At 39.5% G+C, this 19,513-nt stretch overlaps 1 protein-coding gene across 7 annotated transcripts in view; it reads right to left on the reverse strand.

Moving 5' to 3' along the window:
• rusc2 (RUN and SH3 domain containing 2) overlaps positions 1-19,513 on the reverse strand; it is a 107,505-nt gene that overhangs the window by 79,421 nt on the left and 8,571 nt on the right. For all 7 annotated transcript variants that reach the window (XM_078219465.1, XM_078219464.1, XM_078219461.1 and 4 more), the window contains exon 2: positions 12,692-12,792. The gene's annotated coding sequence lies outside the window, so the exon portion shown is untranslated. The remainder of the gene's footprint in view (positions 1-12,691; positions 12,793-19,513) is intronic.

Consider the following 19,513-nt stretch of genomic DNA (forward strand, 5'->3'; position numbering starts at 1 on the left):
TTGATTTGCTGAAGTTCTTCAAAGATGTAACAAGCAAGGTGGATAATGGTGACCCTGTAGATGTGGTATATCTGGAATTCCAGAAGGGGTCTAATAAGGAGCCATACAAAAGGTTAATACACAAGGTTAGTTCACGTGGGATTAAAGGATAATTTATTAATTTGGACAGAGGATTGGCTAATCAACAGAAAGCAGAGAGTCAGGATAAATGGGTCTTTTTCATGTTGGCAAGATGTAACTAGTGGGGTGTCACAGGGTTTGGGTCCTCAGGCCCAAATTATTTACATTCTATGTTAATGACTTGGATGCAAGGATAGTAGGCACCATTGCCAAATTTGCAGATGACACTAAAATAGGTGGGACAGAAAGTTCTGAAAATGAAATAAGAAATTTACAAATGAATATGGATAGTTTAAGTACCTGTGGCAAGACTTGACAGATGGAGTTTAACATGGATAAGTATGAGGTTATCCATTTTGGTAGAAAGAATGCAAAGACAAATTATTTTTTAAATGGAGAGAAACTTTGGAGTGTTTTGGTACAGAAAGATTTGGGAGTCCTCATGCATGTAATTTAACTGTTCAATTCCCACTGCTCAGTAAAGATCCTCCTAAGAATCTGCCTAAGCCTTAAATTATGGGCAGGAATCATACTCCTATTATGAACCGAAAGTAGTACCAGCCAAGTTGGGAAACGGCGAACAAATTCAGTAACAAGCATTAAAACCTTTGCATATGCAAATAAGGGCCAAATGCTTGCTGAGGTCCTCAGTCGAAGACTGATCTGCCCCAAGGCAGGAGGTCTTTAAATGACACTTAATTCTTAGAAGTTGTGAATCGATATGAACACTAGAAATGCTAATGAATAACCCCAATTCTGAATTTATGAGATTGGGCCACCAACCAGGACCTTTTAAGAAGAAAGCCCTATCACTGAAAGAAAGAGCTGTTGAATCAATTTCCAGGAGTAGAGGCAGAAGCAAAAGTTGTCAATAATCAAGACTAGATTGTGAATAAGCAAAAGGAGACGAAGATAGATGAGAATAAGATAAGTAAATGTAATTAGGACAATGTGTGTGCACGGTAGGTATACCCCATCACAGCCTGGTAAGGATGTCTTCCCATGTTGTAATGTCTGTTACTTATGACAGAGGCAAGGTCATTGAAGAAGTAGCTGCAGATGGTTGAGCTGATGGCACTGCCTCGAGACATCCCAAACATCTTTAATCAACCATGTAGTAGCATCCTTTCACTTGGAAAAGGATATTCTTATCTCGTCAGTTTGGAATTGATTTGAATCCAGATGCCACAGGTTAAAGTCCAAACCTACTGCATCATTAAAAAAAAAAGTTGTTACCCATTAATACCATTACAGGGCATTTCATCTCAATAATAACAGTAGGTTCGATATGATTTAAAGCAGAGAGAGTACATTAATGCCAAAGGCTAGACATTTATGTGCTTCCCAATAGAATGTTTCCCAATAAAATTGAAACATTAGGGTCACAAGTAATTTAAATGCACATCTGGAAATCTTAGGTCACAAAATGATCTAGCTGATGCTCGTCTTGGTACAAGTAGCTAAATGCATATAATCAAACTATAGTAATTGGATTTATCATTAAATTGATTAGCTTACCAAGTGCAACTTCAGTTAAGAGCCCTGTAACAGCAGTATTACTGATAATCATACTGATTTTACAATACTTTGAACACAGCTTTTGAATTCCAGCACTTGCTGGCAAAAAAATCTTTAACCCAGTGACTCGAGTTTTGGAAATGTCAATTTTTAACACTTTGTAGACCTATAGTGGAGGGGACCCTTCTAAGAAACTGTTAGCTTAAGCTGAAATCCATGTACTTGAAGACAATTTATTGACTTGATTAGAAAATTGGCTGAACAGCAGGAGACAGAGAATAAGGATAATGGGCAGATAATCTGATTATCAAGATATGACTAAAGGTGTCTTACATGGATTAGGTCTCAACTATTCATTGTATTTATTAAAGACTAATGATAGGATGGTTGGTTGGCATCCTTCCATCCGAGAGATGCTGGGAATGTAGCCTCAGAATCATGGTGAGGTCAGATGAAATCATCTGCTGGACTATTCTGGAAAGGCGAAGTCTGCCACAAGTGCCACACACGAAGATGTCCTTTGCCAGTGGTGCAGGATCATTTCTGCTGACACCTTATTTGCAAGGCTGGCATCTGCTTGGAAGCTTCTGAAACTACATGTCATTGTGGTAATGAACTATCCATAGCTGGTGTCACTAATTGCATCAATCATTATCTGGAGTTTCTCCCATCCACAATTTATCTTAGGGGCTTTCATACTTCTTGACAGCATTGTTGAATTGAACTTTGGATACCCTGCTGGACTCTTGGTATTGCCTACTTCCCCATATAGCATATCCTTGGGGAAATGGGCATGTGGTCACTTCCATATTGTGCACATGCCCAAGCCAACAAAGCCTTTTTTGCTTGATTAGCACAAACATGCTTGGCATATTTTCCCCAAGAACGGTCAGCTTCATTTGCTTTGCTATGTGATACCAAGAATTATTAGGACATGCCACATTTTTGTCTTGGCTTTCAGTCTTAATAAGGTTGAGAAGTTTCCCATCTGATATGTGCGTAATCATGTTCGCAGAAAAAGTACTGGTCAATAGGACACAGAAAAAGATACTAAACAGATAGAATAATAAGTCACATCTTAAATTTGTTGATGCCAAAAAGATAGGTATCACTGTAAGGGTGTGAATGGAAGCTAACATTACAAAGAGGTACTGATAGATTAAATGAAATGGTAGCAAATGGATTTCAATATAGGCAAATGGCCACTTTGAAAAGTTTCTGAGTTGAAAAGAATAGGGTACTTTCTAAATTGTGAAAGCTAGAGACTAGGTGCAAAGAGACTTGATTCAGGTATATGGATCCTTGAAATGTCATGGACAGATACAGAAAATAATCAATAAGGCTAATAGAATTGTGGCCTTTATATCTGGAGGAATTGCTTCAACTATACAAATCCTTGTTTAGATCACATGTGAAGAACTGTGGGCAATTCTGGTAAGACATCTTAGGAAGGATACACTATCCTTGGACAGAATACAGAATGATGCATAGACTCCAAGGATAAAATTATGAGGAAAGATTGCACAAACTAGGGTGTATTCCCTGGAATTTAGAAGGTTAAGTGATGGTTTCATTCAAGTTTTCAAGATATTAAAAGAATCAGATACGATAGAAAGGAGCTATTTTCACGGGTTGGGGAACCAAAGATTAGGGGGGTATAATCTAAAAAGAGAGTCATAACTTTCATCACTGAACTCAGGAAACACACCTACAAAGACTGGTATAGGTTTAGAACTCTTTCACAAATGACACTTGGTGCCAGATCAATTATAAAATTTAAGTCAGAGATTTTTGCTGTCCAAAAGAGGGGATAGGCAGCCAAGATTGGTTCAGGGAGTTAGGTTGCAAATTGGCAATAATCTCACTGAATAACAGGACAGGCTAGAGTTAAATGGCCTACTCTTTCCAACGCAAGAATAAATGGTATTGGATCTATACGTTAAGAGCAAGGTGGGATATAAAACTTACTAATGTTACGACCTGTCCCCAGGTAAGATTCCCCAAATTTATTAACCTGTGCAAGATCCCTCAATTTGTTACTGTCCAGCTGGGATACCCTCAAATTGTATCCCCTCGGATAAAGAGGGATGAACTAGCTCCCTTTCTTTATTCAACCCCCTCTACTGGTCGCAACAAGACTAACCTAAAAAGGATCCCTTTTCATTTTCACAGTCCCAATATTTATGTTTTAAAAGGAGCCAAATTAATCGGGCTTTCTTGAGTTACAGATAGAGTGAGATTATTAACTACTAAAGGCAAGAAAATGATAAAACACATATATTCATACAGATTAGAAGGAAGAATGGAGTCCAAAGTAAGCAAGTTTTAAAAAAAGTATATGAACCAGTCCTTGACTTGTGAGGAGTAGATGATTGACCATTGCAGCTATTATAATTAGAGACTCCAGTAGCAGGCGAGTAGTCAGTTTTAAAGATTCCAGTATTCTACAGGTTGGTGGAGAAGTTTCCCGGTTTCTGTTTCAGCTGCAATCTTTGCTGACTTGGCTTACTATAACAGTCAGAGAGGGAGAGATACAGATATGCCTATAAGAAGCTTTTTCAGAGGTGCTGCTGTTGCTTCTTCTTTGATGACTCTCACAAACACCATTCATGGGACAACTTTTCATCCCAGTCTTTGTATATTCCTGGAAGGCAAAAGCTACAAATCCGACTGGACATTATGTACAGTATATCCCTTGATGAGATGATACTTGTCCTCTGGTGATCTCCCACTGTCTCCACTAGGGATGACTATTAGTTTATATATGCTTTAGAAGTGAGATTCCATTGTCTCTCAGATTATCACTCACCACCAATTCAGCCACTTTTGGCTTTTATGTTCATTTTTAAAGACTCACAGTTCTTATTTAAAGTTCAATATTTCTGGGTGTAATTTGGTATTTTTCCTTCATTATTATGATACTAACCACCTTCTATCTTGCACAAATCAGAAGATGAAACTGATAGTAGCATCAGCAGTCCATGTTAGCTCCATGTTCCAGCTTTTCACAATTTAGAATGTACCCTGCTCGCTTCTTTTTAGCTCCAAAAATTGACGACATTTGCCTATATTGAAATCAATTTGATATAGCTTGTACCCATTCATTTAATCTATCTGTATCTCTTTGTAATGTTAGCTTCCATCCACACACCTTACAATAACACCCATGTTAGTCATCAACAAAATTAATTAATGATACTCAAAAAACAAGTGGGAACTTTAATCGCATGTGGCTTCCTTCAGGTGATGCCTAACATCTGTCATAGGGAAAATCCTAGAATCCATTATTTAGAAGCAGTTCAGAGATGGTTTACTTCATGATCCCTGGGTGAAAGGGTTGTCTTTTGAGGAAAGGTTGAGGAATTTGCATCTATGCTTGTTGGAATTTGGCAAAATATGAGAGGTGATCTTATTGAAACATACAAGATCCCTAGGAGACTTGACAGGGTGGATGCTGAGAGGATGTTTATCCTTGTGGGGAGTCTAGAACTAGGGGATACATTTTAAAAATAGGGATCTCCCATTTAAGACTGAGCTGAGGAGATTTTGTTTCTCCCAGAGGGTCAATAAACTGTGGAAATTTCTTCCCCAGACAGCAATTAAAGCAGGGTCTTTGAATATATCCAAGGCTGAGTTAGATATATTTCTTAATTGACAAAAGGTTATAGAGCAGCAGATGATCTTATAGAATAGTGGAATAAGCTCGTGGAGCAGAATGGCCTACTCCTGCTCCTAATTCTTGTGTTGTGCTCCAGTTCAAAATGATCCATAATTTACTAGTCTCACCCAAATTAGTCACGTGAGTAGCTAGTTTAGGATATGGAAAATATAATAATAAAGCCTTTGAAGTTGGGATTAAGTAGCATGCAGGGATAAGTACAATATTTTGCTCTGCTTCTGTTATAAATAATGTTGGGATTTCTAACTAAAACTGATTGGCAAAAGTGGGATTGTCCTTCATTATCCAGCACTGACGTTCTACTTTTTGGCAAGTGCAAAATTTAAAACTGAGTATACATGTAAAATGCTGTCATTTTGACAACAATGAATCAAACAGAAACATACAAGGGCTCTTTGTAGCCTTTCAAAAACAATAAAGTTACTGCTGACTGGATTGCAGCAATTTACAGCTAATCCCTCCACCGCCCTCTAGCTGCAGCTATGGCTAGGAATGTGGGGACAGCCTCTGCCCCGACCCTGCTTCTAACACAATAATATTGGGCTGTATGTTCCAGTCCATCACAAAGTTACTCATAGGATAGTGCTGAGTGCCGACCCTGAACAAAGCTGCCCACAAGGATCCAGCAATCTCCTGGTATTGCTTTCCCCTTTCCACATAGTAGTTTAAATCATGCAGCACAGTTAAGTTTAAATTCTAAGTTTTTATTTATTAGTCACAAATAGGCTTACATTCACGCTGCAATGAAGTTACTGTGAAAATCCCCTAGTCACCACACTCCTGCACCTGTTCGGGTACACCGAGGGAGAATTTAGCATGGCCAATTCACCTAACCTGCACAACCTTGGACTGTAGGAGGAAACCGGAGCACCCCGAGGAAACCCACGAAGACACGGGGAGAATGTGCAATCTCCACGCAGATAGTGACCCAAGCCGGGAATCGAACCTGGGTCTCTGGCGCTGTGCCACCGTACTCCTCCATGATAGTTAGAAATTTTCATTACCCCTCACCTACCTCCAGCCCAATGATCAATCGACCCACAATCTATTCTGCAGACACCAGGCCTGTGATCTCCTTTGCCATCCCTCATTGCCACTGCCCATTATTTTTAAAAATTCTTTCATGTGGGTGTCGCTGGCAAGGTCAGCTTTTGTTGCCCATCCCTAATTGCCCTTGAATTGAGTTGGTTGCGAGGCCAGTTATGAGTCAACCACATTGCTGTGGTTCTGAAAACTGTCTACATTCATCATCATTACTCCACATGTAGGGCAGACAAAGTGAGGATAGTAGATTGCCTTCCCTAGGGTCATCTAGACTCGAAACCTTGGCTCTATTCTCTCCCCACAGATGCTGTCAGACCTGCTGAGATTTTCCAGCATTTTCTGTTTTTGTTTCAGATCCCAGCATTCGCAGTATTTTGCTTTTTACTTTAATTAATAGGCCTCGTCTTAATGTGAACCTCCAACCTTAAGTGTCATTATGTCGGAATGTCAAATTGTTACAAACCAATTTAAAATTTAGCAAAAGACATACTTGAATTTATGTAGCACCATTAGAGGGGGAGGAAGAAAAATAGGAATACATAAAAGAATGTGCACTGAACCAGCAGGAGCAGAAGTGGAATTTCAATTGAAATGCTAAATTTCATAATTTTTTAAAAGGAGAGTTAGGAATCAGAGACAAATTTACAGAGAAAGTACCAAAGAGTAGGACCCAGATGATTATATGGTTTATCAGAGGTGGGGCGCTAGAGGAGGGGATGCACAAAAACCAGAGTCAGTAGACTGAAGGATATAGTGAGAATCCAAGGTAGGAGGTGGTTGCAGAGCCAGGGTGAGGAGAGGTATAAAGACAGAAAAAAAATCTCAATATATAAAACACTGAGGGCTAGAGACTAGTACGGGTGGCTGAAAACAGGAGCAAGGAGGATTTGATGCAGGACCGGGTATGGGTGGCAACTTAGACAACCTGAAGCTTACAAAGGGAAAAATGGGAGATCACTTTAAAAAGTATGTAGTGGAGGGACTGAAGTCAGGTAATACTTCAGCGGTGGAGCCTCAGCAATTCAATCATCATTCTGAGTGACAATTAAGAATGGGAATGCAGTCAATGGTAAGGATGAGCAGGTTGAATACAACGGCTTCAATTTGCATGGTACCTAGTTGGAAGAGATTGCGGCTCATTTGCAATTTGTTACTGGACAGGTCGGGGCTAAACGTCATCAACATACATATGAAAACTGGCCTCATGTCCGAGGGTATATCACAAGAGGACAGTGCATATAGGGATGGGAGTAAGTATTGAGTCACATAGAAGGGAAGAGCTCAGAGGACAAAATTAAGGGAGAAAAGTTGCAGATATGGCTGGGGTGTGATGAAAAAGGACTCGCTTGGTATTAACAGAAACACAGTACAGCCAAGTTTAGGAAGGTGATAACATAAGTTGGCTTTTCAAATCCAAAGTGATCTCAGGAACAATTAAAAATGTAATACCCTCACGGTTATGGTAGTGGACTAATGCCTAAGGTATCATAAGTTAAAATCCCATCATGCAAACTGTTTTATTCCAGTAGTATCTTCCTTTGCACTGAGTAGCTACCAAGTGTCTGCCTACGAGAACAGCTGCTCACAACTCTGCCTGGAATGCTGCATTGTGAAATATTAATTAAATAAAAACATTAAAAAATAGGAGCAGGTGGAGACCACATATGTGCCTGCTCCGCTGTTCAATATGATCATGGTTGATTTAGGGCTTCCCACCCACTCCCCACATCCTTTGATTCCCAGTCTTAAATGTATTAAATAATATAGCATCCACAACCTTCCAGGGTAGAGAATTCAAAGGTTCACAATCCTTTCAGTGAAGAAATTTCTCTCTATCTCAGCCTTAAACGATCAGCCCCTTATCCTGAGACTGTGTTCCTGTGTTTAGATTCTCCAACCAACAGAAATAATTTTTCAGCATCTATTCCATCAAGCCCCACCAGAATTTTGTAGGTTGTAATGAGATCAGTGAGATCTCATACTTCTAAACTCCAGAGAATAGGCATCTAATTTATCAGTTTATCATAGGACAACCCCCTGAACCTCAAGACGAATGTAGTGAACCCTCACTGTGCCTCGGCCAATGCAAATACATCTTTTTTTAAATGTGGAGACCAAAACGGCAAACAGCACTCCAGATGCAGTCTCATCAAAAGAAATCTAGGTTTCAAACCGAATTCCTCAGTATTCACAAAGTGAAAATATCTTCTAATATGTAAATTACAGGTTTGATATCCCCGTGACTGATACAATAACATTATTTGCAAACCATTATTCGCATCCAATGATAAAACTGATTTGAGTGTACATTGCTGTTAAGGCAGACAAACACAAAGCTGCTGTTGTGATCAGGTGTTCTCAATTGGTACTTTGCAAGGATAGAAACCTCTGGGTTACAGCAGGCTTACAATTATGTGCATTCAAACATGAGTAGTGAGTCAGCAACAAACAGGATGGGCGTGAGGATCTTGAATTCCTGCAAAGATACATGCCAAGTATTCTGGCTCTGCAACACACTTTGGTTTTCAAATCTTCCATATGTGTCTTTCAGAGAACAGCTGCTGCACAAAAATACCCTCACTACTTTTCTACAGAGAAGCCTACACAGGGTTCAAAATTAACAGGAGCCCAATTGTTAGCTCAGAAACATTGGCGGCCTTTTGGAGATCTAAGCTGTTACAAGTATTACTCCCTGCCAGCATTTCTAATGTTGACAGTACCACTCACAGAGAGGAATCCTGAGAGACAAGCTTACAGCCTATTGAAATTATTTGAGTTTCTACAAAAGCAAAAACCACCAGCATTACAACTGTTGGAGCAGTACATTAATTTAATTTTTTTTTAATAATGAGAATATGAAGCAGCAGTACTTTTGTCCTGATGACTCTTGCCACCTATTTCTTAAGGCTATCCACCTCCATTTCACCTTGGCTGCAGCTACCTATCACTGGAGCTCAGAGCCAGAGGTAGCAAGAAATTGAAAATCACAGACACTGCTTAACTTTGCTTTATTTCTGCCATTCCAACTCAATTTCTGCTCATTTCTGTTTATGTTTACATAATTAGTTGATAAGCCTTGAGTGTAAAGGGTACAACTAACAACTGTCTTTTTTTAACCTAGGGATTAATACTAGTTGCAAAATTAAGCTTAAATTGTGCAATTTCCCAGCTAAATGTTTTGAAAGCCTCTCTTTTTCCAGGTCTGGAATCATTTAGACAGAACATGATTGCTCCCAAACCACTCTTAAAAGGAAATATATACTTAGATTCTATTTAAGGAAAGGACTGACTGACCCTTTAATAAAACTCTGATCCAATACCTCTCATCTTCACATGGTCTATCTCCTACACTTCCCTTCCTGGACACCTCTGTCTCCATTTCTGGTGATAGACTGGCCACCAATATTCACTATAAACCCACTGACTCCCACAGCTACCTCAACTACAGCTCATCACACCCCACTTCCTGTAAAGACTCCATCTCATTCTCCCAGTTTCTCAGCCTCCACCACATCTATGCCGACGATGCCACCTTCAAAAATAGCACTTTTGACATGTCTGTATTTTTCCTCAACCAAGGTTGTGGTTGGCAAGGCATTCAACCATGTTTGACTCATCTCTTCATCCCAGAACCATGATAGGGGCTCCTTCATCTTCACTTTTCACCCCACCAGCCTCTGCGTCCAAAGGATCATCCTCCATCATTTCTACCAACTCCAGTATGATGCCATCACAAAACACATCTTCCTCTCACCACCCTCCCCCTTCTATCTATCAGCATTCCACAGAGATCGCTCCCTCTGTGAAACCCTGGTCTATCCTCGCATCACCGATCACTCCAACTCTTCATCTTCTTCCCATGGCACCTTTCCATCCAATCAGAAGGTGCAACAACTTCCACTTTACTTCCTCCCTCCTCACTATCCAAGGTAGCACAGTGGCAAGTACTGACTCAGAGCACCAGGGACCCGGATTCGATTCCCGGCTTAGGTCACTGTCTCCACATTCTCCGTGTTTCTTCTCAGCGCTCCGATTTCCTCTCTCAATCTGCAAGATGTGCTGGTTAGGTGCATTGGCCATGCTAAGTTCTGCTTAGCACCCGAACAGGCGAGTAGGGTGTTTTCACAGTAACTTCATTGCAGTGTTAATGTAAGCCTACTTGTGACACTAATAAATAAATAAAATTTTAGGGTGAAAAGAGGGCAATCATGACGCCACAGGGGCATCTCTCACCTATCCTTAAGGTTTGCTATCATTGGGTACTGATCTTTGTTCTCCTATTAACACATTCTGCTATATTGGGGCCGATGCTCCCAGCCTGCTGCGCTGCTCTAGACGCAAGAGGAGCCATACGCAGAAGCCATGTAGTCGGCCTCCTGCTGGGTGCCGTGGCCTCCGCACATCTCCGGCCGCCAGAATTCTGGTGTCGTCAGCTCCACGCCAGAAATCGGCACGGAGCTGAATAAATTATCCAAATGACAATTTTAATCTCATTAGCTCCAGGTCCGCAAGCCTCTCCCTCCTGACCAGGAGCATTTCACTCCAGCAGGGTTTACAACAGCTCCCCACTAGCAGGGAGCTGGCGGCCCTACCCCACTGGAGTGAAGGGAGGCCATTGAGACCTCCCAGAGAATCAAGGATAAGGATTGCTAGCTTGTGTTTGGGGGGTGGGGCTGGCCTGGACATGTCCGGAGCAGGGGGTAGGAAAAAAAAAATCAGAGGGATAGCGTTGCGGGGTCGGCCAGCAAATCGGTAGGCCGGCAGTGTGGGTCTACTGCGCATGCGCCGATCTCAGTGCTGACAGATCAGCGCATGCGCAGTGGCCCACTCAGCGCTATGCTGCTGGCCCCTCCAGCGGGAATACAACCCGCCCAATGATTTTCAGCATGATTCACGTTAGGGCACTCTGTGCATCACAGAATGTGGGAGATTCATTTTGAAAGTCCCGCTGAAAAAAACAGCGGGATTTACTCCAGCTTTAACACAAATTCGACACAGAATATTTTTGGGAGAAGCCCACCCATTACCTTGATACCACTATCAGTACCTTCTATAGTCCCTAACACTGCCATTAACATTTCCTTCGTCATATGTCATAAACATCTTTGTGCAAGTTCTCCAAGCCCATATCAGAGCTCCTGCCATCTGAAAAATTCAGATCCATGTCCTGCTGTCTCAGATGTCCTCTGGGGCTTTTGTTATCATTTCATGTCAAGCTGGGAGTCAGATGAGGCCTGCAGACTATTTTAAATCTGTCTTATTCCTTAAGACACATTACTTATTCTATAGTTGCATTTCCATTCCGTATTAAAGGCAAGTACAGGAATTTGGAATTTAAATAAATAGAACTCAGTACATCAATGCCAAACTAAGAAAGCCTTAACCAACAAATGCATTTAAAACTGGTGATACTTGTTTTGTTACACAGCTGTTTGGACCATTGTGCCAATATGGCAATAAATGGATTTTATATAAGGTGGGATTTTATGGCCTCGCTCATCCCGAAACTGTAAAATCCTGCCTGAGGTCAATGGACATTTCCATGGTCCGTCCTTCCACCGCTTTGATTCTGTGGCGGGCAGGGCGGTAAAATTCCGGCCTATATCTAACGTACCACGTTCAAAACAATTGTGATTCATATGTTAATTTACTGCCGACATCTAAAACAGTTAGACCAAAGCATCTGGAGTAGAAGAAATGCTAATTTCATTTTTTAATGAATTATTTCTTACAAAACATAATGGCAACCTATATTTATTTTTGTAAACCATTTTGCTTCTTTGTGCCAATTGCCTGTAATATTGGTATATCACCTGGGTTAGCATAGATTGCAGCTCAATTTCCTCGAATGCTAGACCACGAAAAACCAGGATTACAATTTCATTCAGACTACATAAGAAAAATATATCATCCTAAATTCAACCAATAACCTTGCAATATGTTATTTTCAACTAAACAAACTGAATAATAAGATTTGATAGTTATGTTTCATTTCACTTAATTCAGATGCCACTTGCTGGGCATAAAAAAAACACATTCAATATTAGAAGCTGTAGTTCTCCTCGGAGGAGAGCCGATTGTTGTCCTGGATCATGGGGCCATTTTAACCAGAAGACAGCTGAACACATACAAGGTGAACACCACATTTACTTCACTGTATACAATGTAAAATGTTTCAGGATTTCATTTGTGCTATCCTTAGGAGACTGAGAAAAATACAAACTGTAAATATCTCTGTGATTTCCATCACTTGGGCAATCTGTTGGCGAGCATGTGGGGAACAATGAAAAAAGGAACCACCTGATGATTCAAATATTACTGTAAACTCACCTCTGCAATGCAGATATCAAATCTAGACTGGGATTCAACCTTCGATCTCCCAGCTAGGGATTCCAACCCTACATTGTTGTAATAAAGCAGGCCAGTTGCATCTAAAAGGCAAAAACAGACAGCTTTAGATATGAGCCTGCATTAAATTGAACTAGTTTAAGTCATTCTTCATATTTATTTTGAAGGAATCATTAGGCATTTTAGAATTTTGTTTGCTTTTAAAAATCGCAGGTTTCCAGCACCTGTAATTATTCTTTTTATCTTGAGTGTTCAAGTGGCAACCCATCATACTTCCAAGCTTTTCCAGTAATAGCAATATCCAGAGTTCAATGACAATGAGATTGTCATTTTCACTAATACTATAATTTTATTTTAACTTGCAACAACAAAACATTAGAAAAAGCAGAATGGTATTTAATACTTGCGATTATTTTGGTGCAAGGTAAAATGGTATTCCAAAACATTTGCTGATAAATTGCTGCCAAATAAATGCATCCCTTCTTTTAATGCCATTACTTCATTGTGTCCCCTCACAATATTTTCATTCACTATTTATTTGCTTTATTTAAAACCGATAGAGAATTAAAAAATTATTTAAATTGTTGAAAAACGCTGCACATTATGATTTGCTTGTTTCGTGTTTTAGTCCTCCTTTATAATTAATAAGATTTCCTATACTGCAAAAAATAAAATCCAGTTTCCTCTTTGTTAACTATTTTTAGCAATACTTTTCCTTTGCCTTTATTTCAGGAAGTGCTTGGAGTTCAATACAGGGATTAATGCAGTAGGTGCATGGTCATGTTTACTAACTAGGGTTTTTGTGGTTGGTGCCAACAGCTACAGAAATATTTTACATAACTTTAATTTTACTTCAGAAGAAACATATTACCAACATGATTAAATTTAAGATTTCTAGTTATTAAACAAATTATTCATGGAAATACAAGTGAAAGGGAAGGACTGACCAATGCAACATGAATTACAGCACAGCCAGGATACATACTGAAATTTTTAGTGAATAACATGCAACAGATTGTAGGACATTAGGAAATCCTTCATCCTGCTAAATTTTATCCTGCTGTTACTTAGAAAAGCACTTAATTCACATCGCATATTTAAACAAAGCAGTAAACCATTGAAGCAAAGTTTTTGTTCTATTCAAATTGAAATTATTTGTAATAATTCTTTATCAATAATATTTTTTTTAAATGTAGGTGATGTTTCCGCAAAGTAAAAAGTATAGGATTAAAAACAAATTCTAATATTAACCTTTAACTCATTCAAAACTATTGGAACAAATTATCTGAGAAGGAAGCAAAGTACATGATTTATATAGCCTGAAAATTACTCAGATGATGTTGGAAAAGTTGCAGATCACAAAACACCACAAGCAGAAGGAAAGGACAGAAATATTCAATGAAAAGTAGGTCTGGAGGGAAAGTATCTCACTCTAGCAGAGAAAGATTTTATCATCTTAGTGATACATCATAATAAGAATATATTATGGTTGACTCTAAAAAAAACCCAATGCCAACCTGAAATTTGATCTTGGTTTCTTTGATCCTTTGAAAGTATTTTTTCCTCAATATTACATCATTAAAATAGTGAGATGTTAGATAATGTTCTAAATATGCAATAAACAATTTAGAGGCCAGTTTTCAGATAGTTGTTGCATGGAAGAATTTAACAAAATTGAAACATTAATTTAGTTCAGTATTCTTCCGTTTTTCAGAAACAACTTATTGACATTGCTGGCTTTCAAACCTTTCATGCAGATATCACTTGCAAATACTGAGATATTCCAAGCTTCCACCCCCTGCTCTAACTTTCAAAAGATGTAAACTATTAGAAGGAAAACAATGTTATCATTACCACAAACATTTTTGCATATTATTATACAGTAAGGGAGAAAGTGGCACTGAATCAACATAGAAGATTTATGACTCTTGCAAATCGTCTAGCATCTAGGCACCCGAGTTTAAATTTCTATAGTTTACATACTCTGTCACACATTTTAGAATGAGAGGAGGGAGAAAAATTTAAAGTGATAGCCAAAGAGATGGATTTTATGAGGCCTTTGAAGAGTGACAGAGATTTATCAGATGGTCTGAGAAGAGAATGCTAAAGGACAATGTTGAGTGAATAGCACCCAATCAGTCCAAGGTGATTAACAAATAGGTGGTGGTTTCAGAAGTGGTGGAGCGAGACTGTCCTAAGGCAATGACAGAGGTGGAAAAAGCAACATACTGGATGTGTGCAATGCTCACTTCAAGATAAATCTCGCACACTACTCGCTTTGACTTGAGTAGGCAGCCAAGAAGAGGATTGTGGATTTGTAAGTAAGAACTTGCAATTATATAGAACTCTTAACATAACATAACCCCAACCCCAACACCACCAAGAACTTCACAGGAGTGTACACAGACAAAAATTGAGACTGAGCCAAAGAAGGAGGCACATTGGGACAGCCGGATAAATGAAGTAAGTTTTAAGCAACGTGTTAAGAGACAGAGAGGTGAAAAGATTTAGGGAGGGAATTTAAGAGCACAGCAGCTATACAGTTGATGGCATGGCCACCTGTGAGGAATACACAAAGCAGTTGTGGAGGAATACAGAGCTGTCAGAGGGTTGCAGGGATAAAGAAGTTACAACTATATGGAGTGGCAAGGTCAAGGAGGGATCTGAACAGGAGGTTGGGAATTTTAAATTTTAACAGCAAAGATGGAACTGGAGAGAGGTTAAAAGGGTTCCTTCAGTTTTGATTATTTAGGTTCATCCACAGCTCGCATTCCAACCATTATTTTGTAAATTGAGTTTGTGTCTTTATATGCCCTGTTTGAGAACAGAACTCCCACTTACCTGATGAAGGAGCAGCGCTCCGAAAGCTAGTGGCTTGTGCTACCAAATAAACCTGTTGGACTTTAACCTGGTGTTGTGAGACTTCTTACTAGCACAATTGATCCAGTGTTGTATTTCCTCCTCAATGGTGGCCACCAAGGTATGGGAAGTGCTCCACATATTCCAGAATCTCTCCTTCAACATAAATGGGAGGCGGGATATTTTACTGAGCAAGTGTGGGTTGATATATTAGTTTTCTTTTGAAAACATTCAAGGACAGCCTGAGTTTCTTGTTTGCAGATCAAGAATGTCTTGCAAATCTGTAGCAGAGTGCGCGATGACACTGCACTCATCTGTGAGCTTATATATGGTGGTGAGTTTAGTTTTAGAAATTGCAGAGGTACTGGTTATAATCTTCCAGCTTCCTTAGATACAGGAATGGTGCCACAGGACGAGAGTGTTGCAAATGTAACACATTTGTTCAAAAAAATGATATAAAAATAATGCCATCAACTACTGGCCAGTGAGTTTAACTTTGGTGGTGGGAAAGCTTTTAGAAAAAATAATCTGGGACAAAATTAATGGTCATTTGGACAATTGTAGATTAATTATGGAAATCAGCATGGATTTATTAAAGGCAAATCATGTTTCTCTAAATTTATTTGAGGGTTGATGAGGGTAATGAGGTCATTGTGGGCTATAGGACTTCCAAAGGATGTTTAATAAAGTGGCTGAAGCTCAAGGAACAAAATGAACTGTGGCAGCACAGCAGCATTGTTGGCTGAATGACAAGTAGTAAAGGGTAGTGTGAAGTGATACATTTTGCTGGGAAGAACAAGGAGAGGCAATATAAACTAAAGAGTACAGGATGCAGGAACAGAGATGTGCACCAAGTGTTGAAGATGATTTAAAAGGTATACTGTATCCTGGGCTTTATAAACAACGGATAGGCTACAAAAATGTGGAAATTGTGATGAATCTATTTTAAAAATTGGCTTGGGCTCAGCTGGAATATTGTATCCAATTCTGGGCACTATATTTTAGGAAGGATCTGAAGGCTTTAGAGAGGGTGCAGAACAGACTTATTAGAATGGTTAGAGGGATGTTGTAGGTTCAGTTAATTGACCAGGTTAGAGAAGCTGGGGTTGTTCTTCATAGAAAAGGTTGAGGGGAGATTTGATAGAGGTACTCAAAATCACAAAGGGTCTGCACAGAGTAGATAGAGGGAAATTGTTTCCATTGGCAGAAAGATCAAAAACCAAAGAACACCGATTTGCAAAAGAACCAAGGCAACAGGAGAAAACAAAATTATGGATCAAGTGGTTGGGATCTGGAATGCATTCCAGATTGCACCTGGAGGCAGAGTCAATTCTGGCTTTCAAAAAGGAATTGGGTATAATTTGCAGATCTATGGGGAAAGGGCAGAGCATCAACATAAATTCAATGGTCCGCCTGGCCTTCTACTTTGCTGTATCCATTCTATGATTCACAGAGAAATTCTAAATCATGACACCAAGGTCAGTATGATCCAGAAAAGAATCAGTTCGTTTTAACAGCTTTAGACAAAGAGAAATTAATGGGAGCGTGATTAAACTTTACAAATGCCCCCAAGGCTTACAAAGAAAAAAGCTTGGAAATTCATGCCCAACATTTTTAAAAACACTTTAAATACATCTCATTTCAAATTACATAACCTTCATCTTACTTTGCCACGACCAATCATTGTGCTATAACAACTTATGATTTTATTTTCAGGGGGACCCTAAGACTTCAACAATACACCACTGCTACTTCCAGCATAACTCTGATATTGAAGGAATGGTACAGTGACAGTCAAGTTGTTCTCTGCAAATGATACAAAGAGATAGGAAAGGAGTGGCTGCACCGTTAATGATAAATTAACGAAGTGCATATCGAAAGGCAGTGTTAGAGCAAGGTTAATTGAATGCTCCAATCAGTGCCTAATAGAGCTCTCCACTGCTTAGATATAACTAGTCTGGCATGGGGCACTGACAGTAATTTGTATATTAAATGCAGCATTTTTAATCCAACGTCAGTGTGTTCAAAGCTTTTAAACTTGAAATGTGCTGCAATCCATTAAAATAGGAGGCATGTGAGACAGAAAATCATGGGCCACATGGACTGCAGGAAATTAAAAAGTTGCTTTGGACACGCAACATAATACTAATTTTAAACCAGAAATTATTACACCCTAATTAACATTTTGTGACATAACATAAATCAGGCAATTAATATTAATGGAGGTACTCTTGAGTTGCCTCCATCTTATTTTGTCACACTTCTTATCCAACATTCAGTACATGGATGGACAGAAATTCAATCGCCATCTTTCATGGAGTCAGTTCCCTAGTGACTTACTCCATTCCATTCGCTGGCAACTGACTGAAGCTGAACCAGACCGTTTGTAACCTTGGTTTCATATTTGGCCCATATTGAGCTTCAAGTCCTAGATATCCTTCATCACCAAGATCACTTACTTGCAACTTCATAACATAACCCAACTCTGCACCTGCTTCAGCTCATCCACTGCTAACTCCCACCTGTGCCTCTCTTATTTACAGACTTGTCCATTCCAATGCTTCCCATCTGGTTCCCAATTTTCCATCCGAGATAATTTTGATGCTCATCCAAAACTCTTCTGCCCAGATTATAAACCACCCATCATCCCTGTGCTTGCTGACATTCATCAGCAATGCTTCCATTTTAACATTCCAAGCTGTAAACTTTTCTAGTGAAAAAAAGATCCAATTCTCCATTCTGTAATGTCTAACTAAGAATTTATAATCCAAGTACCAACCAATGGTCATCCTCTGAATATATTCAAGGGCTTCTATAATACCAAACCACATGAAGAATCAAAATAGGAGTATTTTGGATGAGACTTAACCAAGGTCTGTTACAAGGATATGATGATGCTTCCTAAGCCAGCAACTAATTATTCCTGAGGCTGGAAAGGAACATAGTCTTTCATAGTATGTCACGGCATATGTAGGCCCAACAACTAGGGTGCTGACCAGCCACGCTCAAAGAGTGAAAACGTGGCCTGAGAAACACCACTGAGGGCTACCAAGTTTCCATAGGTTTGGCACAAGGAGGCATAACAGAAACTACTTGTGCTCACCCGCACCAGCAGGCACCATCCCAGAATAAATGCCAGGATTGGACAATTGAGGAACAGTAGAGGACTTTCAAAATTATTTTTCACAGTGCTCAGCAAAAGTATACACCAGTGATAAGGAAGGACTGTAGAAAAATAGTTAATCAGCCATGGATATCTAAGGAAATAAAGAAGGGTATCAAATTGAAAGAAAATGCGTACAGAGTGGCAAAGATTAATGGGAACCTAGAGGATTGGGAAATCTTTAAAGGTCAACAGAAAGCCACCAAAAAAGCTATTAAGAAAAGTAAGATGGATTATGAGAGCAAACTAGCCCAGAATATAAAAACAGATTGCAAAAGTTTTGACATATATAAAATGAAAAAGAGTGGCTAAAGTAAATATTGGTTCTTTAGAGGACGAGAAGGGGGATGTAATAACTGGAAATGAGGAAATGGCTGAGGCATTGAACAGGTATTGTGTGTCGGTCTTCACAGTGGAAGACACAAATAACATGCCAAAAATTGATGACAGGAAAGCTATGCAGGTGAGAACCTAGGAACTATCATTATCATGAAAAAGGTAGTGTTGGGCAAGCTAATGGGGCTAAAGGTAGACAAGTCTCCTGGCCCTGATGGAATGCATCCCAGGGTATTAAAAGAGATGGCGGGGGAAATAGCAAATGCACTAGTGGTAATTTACCAAAATTCACTGGACTCTAGGGTGGTTCCCGCAGATTGGAAAACAGCAAATGTGAGACCACTGTTTAAAAGAGGTAGACAAAAGGCGGGTAACTATAGGCCGGATAGTTTAACTTCTGTCGTAGGGAAAACGCTTGAATCTATCATCAAGGAAGAAATAGTGAG

Source organism: Mustelus asterias, chromosome 1, assembly GCF_964213995.1.
Source record: "Mustelus asterias chromosome 1, sMusAst1.hap1.1, whole genome shotgun sequence".
Classification (NCBI taxonomy): Eukaryota; Metazoa; Chordata; class Chondrichthyes; order Carcharhiniformes; family Triakidae; genus Mustelus; species Mustelus asterias.